Below are 7752 nucleotides of genomic sequence, written 5' to 3' on the forward strand. Positions count from 1 at the left end.
CCGGGAGGATGGGGGGAAGAAGGAAGTGGGACAGATAGACGGACAGACAGACTGACAGATGAGGGAGCAGGATGGGGGTTGGGGAGGGGTGGGTGGGGGCAGGGCCGAGTGATGAGCGGCCCTGCTGGGAGAGGGGACAGGGTCCTGCTGGGGAGCTGCAGTGGCCAAAATGCACAGGGCTGGGTGAGGGTGGGCTGCTCCCTGCCGGGCTGGCTGCAGACAGACGGACAGACAGGGGCCTGGGGTGGGGGGCGGGGCGGTGACCCTGTCTCCGCAGGGACTGGCTGGTGGAGCAGGCTGGACAGATGGAGGCAGGAGTCAGGGGAGCTCCTGTCCTGCCGCAGGGGGTCCCTGCTGAGCCCTCTGGAGCTGCGTGCCTGGGCGGGGAGCAGGTGTGCGTGCGTCTGTGCGTTCCATCGTCCGCAGTGCTGGCTGGGGCCTCGGCTGTGTTCCTGGCCCTGCTCAGTGTGTGTGTGGACGTGTGAGCGCATGGGCCCGGTGGGGGGTGCGGGGACGGAAGCCCGAAGTGCGGGCCCCCTGCCCTTCCCTTGGGACTGACAGGGCTCCGGGAATGGGGCCTTGTGTGCCTGTGGTGTTGTAGGGGAGGAAAGGGGCTGGGGCCAGGCTTGGGGGTTTTCAGAGGACAGACAGGGCAGTGTCCCGCCCTCCCACCCTTCCTCCCCGGGCCCCCACCAGGTCTGCAGCCCGACTGGCAGGGCATGGGCAGGGAGCAGCACCCACAGGCGCTGTGCCCCCGAGTATGCTGTCAGCAATAAAAATAACCCCGGCTGACGTTTGCCAAAGCCCCGCCATGTGCCAGGCGGTGTGCCAGAGGTGGTCACACTTTCCCGGCTCCCCCATGAGCTGGGTGTTGTCTTATATTTATCCCTACTTGACCAAGGAGAAAGATGCTCTCACAGGAGGTGGTGGGTCCAGCCGCTGCCCTCACCACATCCGCACAGACGACCCTGCTTGGCAGGGGGACCCTCAGAACACAGAGCAGGGAGCTGACCAGACCGGAGAGAGGACAGGAGTGACCTCCAGAGGTTAACGCTGGGGGGCCACGGAGCCTGATGGATCCTGGCTTAGCACACTTGTGTGATGAGCAGTTTCCTAGTCCGTGAAATGGGAAACGTGCCGCTCGCAGGGGCTGTTGTGAGGATGACACAGGATAATGTAGGACTAGCACCCGGCAGGTCAGAGCACCCAGGGGCCACGGGAGAGCATCCTGGAGCTCAGGTAGAGCTGGGGGGCCCCTGCTCACCACGCCTTCAGCAGCAGCAGGACCCCCCCCCCCCCAGCTTAGTCCCATTGATCCTTGTCTCTGGAATTCAGCCTGGGCCTCTGGGTGTGGCTGAGCGGCAGACGGTAGCCTGGGCCATCTTCACACCTCTCTAACAAGGGAAGCCACCGGTACCCCTCAAGGTACCCACGAGGAAAGCGGGGGAGAGACGGATACGGCTAGCCCGGATGACACGGTGCGGTGAAGCCACCATAGGGGCTCCTTCCCCGCATGCAGCTGCAGGCTGGCCTGCTGGGGGGACCCCTGGATGGAGGTGGGCAGCATCAGGTCCCCGGGGAGCTGGCGCGCTAGTGGGCGTGGGGGACAGACGACAGGCTAATCCACAGTGACATGCAGAGTGCGCAGCAGGAGGGGAGTGAGAAGGGGAAAAGGAAGAACAGAGGAAGGGAAGTAGGGCGTCTAGGGGTGGGCGACTCCTGCTGTTTTAAGTAGATCAGTCAGGTAAAGGAGGCAGGGAACCCACCCTGGAGACTTAACTGGAGAGAGAGTGATCCCGGAGGAGGGAGAAGTAGGTGCAAAAGCCCTGGGGCAGGGCTGCCCGATTCTGGTATCCAGGTTCATTTCCTGCAAAGGGGATGAGGCTCTTACCTGCAGCTGAGAGCCTCTGAAGGTCAAGAGAAGTGATTAGTGGCGCTTCCTTGGGGGTCTGCTGGTTAAGACTCCAGGCTTCCATTGCCTCCACTGCAGGGGGCATGGGTTTGATCCTTGGTTGGGGAACCAAGATCCCACATGGGGAGTGGCCAAAAAAAAAGAGAGAGAGAAAAGAGAGAAGTGATTCCAGAGAAGGAGCCAGGAGCCAGAGGCCAGGGGCCAGTCTTCACGGTCTCCATGACCTCCAGCAGGTCCTTTCCCATCCGCAGCCTCAGTTTCCTCCTTTGTAAAATACAGTGGTTGGATTTTATTTTCTAAGACTCCAGTGACCAGGCTGTGACTCTGTCAATGGCGGGTGGGAAGGTGGGGGCGGGGGAAGGGACGCCCCCCACAGCTTTGAAGATGCTCCTGCCCTGCCCCCCTTCCCCGGCTTCTGACCTTGAGCGGGAGCTCTAACCTTCTGAAGCTCTTTGTCCTCCTCTGCAGAAGGGGTAGAATCCTGCTTCTCAGGGCATTTGTGTGTCTCGGAGGTGGCACTGCAAAGCTCTGAGGTCAGCACCTGGCCTAGAAGTGGGGCTCAATGGATGGGCTCTGCTTTTCCTCCGAGTTTTTAAACATGGGGTGAAGACTAGCCCTCAGAGAAGGGAGGAAGGCCAGCTGTTCGGGGTCAGGGAAAGCTTGTGGGAGTGGGGTCTAAACTGGGCTTGGGAGGAGGAGAGGTTGTGGCCAGGTGGGAGAGGGAAGGCCAAAAGCAATGAGCAGCTTCGCGGGGAGTCTGGCGTGGCAGGAAGAGGGCTCCGAATCCAGGTGGGAGGCCGGGTGGAAGATGGGTGCCTGGGAACACTGAGGGGAGTGTGGGTGCCTGGAACACTGAGGGGAGAGACATCTCATTCCTCCCCGCCCTGGACTGTGGCCCAACCCTTCCCCACCCAGAGGCTCTGCCCCTTAGCCAGGCCCCAAGGGCAGGATTTGCAAGGAACCCACTTCAAAGGGTCCCAGGAAGCTTGAGCAAGCCCCAGAGGAAGCAGCACAGCCTCTAGCCCAGCTCCGGGGGTGGGGGAAACCTTGCTATTATGGGGGCTTCCTCCCACGCTGCCTCTTCTCCAAATGTGGGCGCCCACCTTTAAGTTCCCCTTCCCCAACCTCAAACCACCGCACCAGGAGAGTGGAGCTCAGGAACACGTCTGCTCGGCCAAGTTCACCCCAAAAACCTCACTTGAATGGCTGCTCTTCAAGTCTGCTTTGCAGCTGCTGCTGGGAAGGTGTTTCTTTGAGAAAGATGCAGCCCTAGTACTCGTGTGTGTGCGATGCACAGACATTTACTGAGCACCTGCTGTATGCCAGCTCCACCGGCGCGGCCAGATGGAGTAAAACGGGACTTCTGTCCCAAATGGAGTCCCTCTGCCTGAAGGGGAGGGAAGGTGAGGAAGTAATTATAATGCCAGGTGAGAGCTGAGGTTTGTTCCAGGGTGAGATGATTGATTCGCCTGGGAGTGCCCAGCTGGCTTTTCAGAGTGACTTTGGATTGTAAAGGGAAAAGTAGCTAAGATTTGACACTCACTCACCATACACCAGACACTGTGCTAAGGGCTTAAGGTGTAATCTCCTTTAATCCCAGCAGCCATCCTGGAGGCTGGAAGCCATTATTATGCCCATTTTACAGACGTGGCAGTTGGGATCGTGAGACTTGCCCAAGGCCACACAGTTGGTTAATGGCAGAATCCAGGTCTGCTGGACCCGTGATTCGATCATTCACCTGCCAGATGTGTTCTGGTCCACGCTGCAGGCGAGATGCTCTCCTACATTCAGTGGCGGTGGGGCGGGGGTGGGGGGGTCCAGTGTCTCTCCTCCAACGTTGTTCCAAGGCAGGACTTGAAGAAGGAAAAGGAGAGGACCTCCCTGGTGGTCCAGTGGTTAAGACTCCACACTCCCGACGCAGGGGGCCCGGGTTCAAGCCCTGGTCAGGGAACTAGATCCCACACACCACAACTGAGACCTGGCACTGCCCAATAAATGAGTTTAAATAAGTAAATAAATGAAACAAAATGGTTAGTTGTAAAAAAAAAAGAAGGGATAGGAGTTGCCAAAGTGGAGAGGGCGTCTGGGCAGATGACAGTTTGGACAACGGGAGGCAGATATGAGACCACACGGTGTGTTAAAAAAAGGGCGGCTGGACTGGGCTCTGGGCTGAAACACACTCAGCTGCTTATTCTACCTCTGTGGTCCTGGCAGTATGACTGTAGGCAGGTGAGTTCTTCTTTCTGAGCCTCAGTTTCTTCTCCTACAAAAGTGGGGACAACGTTAACTTCCCCTTCTAGGGATGAGTTCACAAGTAACAGTGGCTTGGCACATAGTAGGCCTTTGAGAAAATGCATGCGCAGAAGGGAGAGAACTGGTCTAGAGGGCCAGCGCCAAACGTGGCGTCTGTGGAGAGACTCCTGTGTCCGGGCACTGCCGAAGCTGGTGCCGGGACTGAGAAGGGCTGTTGGACTCATTCCTCGCCTCCGGGAACTTGCAGTCTAGTCCAGAGTCAGTGCAGAGGCTCCGAAGACAAGTAAGACTTGAGCTGGCTGAGACCAGGGTCCTGGGGCATGTAGTAGGGAGCTCCAGGGGGTCAAGGAGAGCCTGATCCCTGGGGGCTTCGCGGCAGAGGTGGTCGCTGGACTGCCCCTGAAGACGGCCGCAGGGCATCGTTCCAGGTATCCAGCCGCAGTGGCCCTCTGGGTTCTGAGCAATTCAGTTCTTCCAGAGGCAGTGGAGAGAGGTACCTGGGAGAGGGCATGCCAGATCTATCTAGGCTGCCTGGGCCAGGACTCCAGTTATTTTCCAACTTAAAAAAAATTTTTTTTGGCTGCACTGGGTCTTAGTTGCAGCACACAGGCTCTTCGTTGCATCAGGCAGGCCCTTCCGTTGTGGTGTGCAGGCTTAGTTGTTCTGCAACATGTGGGATCTCTGTTCTCTGACCAGGGATCAGACCCATGTCCCCTGCGTTGCAAGGGAGATTCTTAATCACTGGGCCACCAGGGAAGCCCCTGTTTTCCAGCTTTTACAAGCAAGCCTGATCCTTTGCAAAAGCACACAGGAACAGTGCTCCCTCATGGGTAAGACTGCGGTTTCAGTGCTTACCTCTGTCATCTGGTTGTCCTCAGCACCCCCGCCCCCAATCAGTCCTAGCGAAGGTGGGCACCTGAGCAGGCTGCTGGGCTGAAATCGGGGATTAGCAGGTGAGAGCCCTGCAGTCACACCCACACACTCACACTCACACCTACACACACACTCACACAGACACCCACACACCCACACACACTCACACCCCCACACACCCACACTCACACTCACACCCCCCCCACACACTCACACCCACACACACTCACTCACACTCACACTCAGACACGCTAACACACCCACACACCCCCCCAGACACCCACACACTCACACACACACACACCCACCCACACCTCACTCACACTCACACTCACTCACACACACTAACTCACACCCACACACACCCACACACACTCTCACACACACACCCACACGCACACCCCCCCACACACTGACTCGTACACTCACACCCACCCACACCCACCCACACACACTCACACAAATACCCACACACACCCACACTCACTCCCACACACCCACACTCAACCCACGCACACACTCACACACCCACACTCATGCACACACTCATACAAACACATACCCACACACTCACACACACCCCCCCACACTCACACACTCACACCCACACTTATACCCCCCACACACCCACACACACACTCACACCCCCCACACTCACACACACACCCCCACACACACTCACACCTACACTTATACCCCCCACACACTCACAATACACACACACACTCACACCCACTCACCCACCCACTTACACACACCCACACACAGACACACACTCACTCACTCACACACTCACTCACACCACCCACACTCACACTCATACCCACACATACACCCACTCACACCTACACACACACTCACACACTCATACCCACACACACTCACACACTCACTCACCTGGGCCCCACTCGCCTGAGCAGAAGCCCTGCTTGCCACTGTGGCACTCAGGCCCAGGGCTCTCTGGGGCCTTTATGGGGTAATTCCATCTCCATTAGGGCTTATTATGTCTATAAATACTGCCTTTTGGGGTGCTTTATAAGACTCACTGAAGAGCTTTCCTTCTCAGCAGTCAGCAGAGCAGGAAGGACTCAGGGTCAGACAGGAAGAGAGGAAAGGGCGTGTCGCAGGTGAGTGGCTAAAGACCAAGGTACCCACTCCACGCCCTCTGGCCACTGCCCACTGCCCACAAGCTTCTGCGCCTGTCCTGTTTCACAGATGAGACACAGCTCTAGGCTCTCAGCCCCAAGCTGGGCACGGCCTCCAGGCACTCAGCGCCCAGCCAGCAGGGCCTGCCTGCCTGCAGCCTGCATGAGGGTTCAAGGAAACGCACACATCCCGCACGAGGCCCAAGCAACACCGCTGGGTCCTTCACACACACTCACACACACTCACTCACACCCACACACTCACTCTCACACACTCACACCCACACACACACGCTCACACAAACACACACCTGCCAACACCTTCCTTCACTCCTCGGTTCAGAAGTTCAGCAAAAGTTTGCTGGATTCCAACCACGTGTCAGATGCTATTTCCCACAAACTTCCCTGCCCTCTTGGACAGTATCTTCTGGTGGCACATCCAGCATACAGAGCCTGCAGTGTGCACAGCACAGCATGTGCAGCCTTACACACAACACACAGGAAACCTATGCCCACCAAGCAATGGCCATAACCCAGAGGGCCCAACACAACTGCAAAACCCTTATGCATACCACGTACTACACACACGCACACACACACACACACACACACCCCTCACTGGCATCCACAGGGCCCTGTGCACACCTCCTGCCCCCTCCCCTCAGCCACAGACGCTGTTCCTCTTGCTGAACCACGTGTAACCATAATAACAGCTGAGATTTAAGAAGCGCCTTCCGTCGTCTTGGCCTCTGCGGTTAACACGCATGATCATGTTCATCTTCACAGTAACCCTCTCAAGTAGGTTCATACATCTTCCGGATGAGCAAACTGAGCCTCCGAGAAGTGAAATGTCCAAAAACTCATAGACTGACTCCACAGGTCACGCTCTCAACCTCTGCCAAGTCCGACACACTCACAGTCACATATAAATCCTCTCTTGTCCACACATGCTCACACACACAGACACATGTCCACGTACTCACTCTCACAGACACTTGCGCACTCACACGCTCTCAGAGGACAAGACTCTCCTCCCGTCATCTTGGTCAAAGGCTTTAATTATACTGCCCCTACACCTGTAATTAATCCCTGCTCCTTTTTCCGGGGAGATGTCTGAACCCGCTTCCTAAGGGTGGGAGCCAAGGCCCAAGGCCGAGATGTCCACATCTGGCAGGGAGGACCCAGGAGCCAGAGGAGCCCAGTGTGGCTGTTGGGTGAGAAGGTCCAGGGCGTCAAGAAGAGGCTGGGGTGAGAGGGGAGGTGGGCAGAAGGGGTGGTGGTTTCCCGGAAGCCAGGCCCGCTACAGCGGTTCCTCTTGGACTGGGCCGGCCACGTGGTGGGTTGGGCAGTGGGCGGTGGTGGGTGGACAGGTAGGCAGGCAGGAGAGAGAACACTTTCCGCTTGTTTCACTAATGCCAGGCACTTCTGTCAGGAGAGGCAATTAGCTCACATCTAGGAACCATTGGGGAGAGGCTCCTTAAAGGAGCAAGTGGGAAGCCAGTGTCCTCCAAAGTGTTAAAACAGACCAACTGATTCTACCATTTCAGGGCTGGCGGGGAGGGGTGCTCT

This window comes from Bubalus kerabau, chromosome 3 (genome assembly GCF_029407905.1).
Source record: "Bubalus kerabau isolate K-KA32 ecotype Philippines breed swamp buffalo chromosome 3, PCC_UOA_SB_1v2, whole genome shotgun sequence".
In the NCBI taxonomy this organism is placed as follows: domain Eukaryota; kingdom Metazoa; phylum Chordata; class Mammalia; order Artiodactyla; family Bovidae; genus Bubalus; species Bubalus kerabau.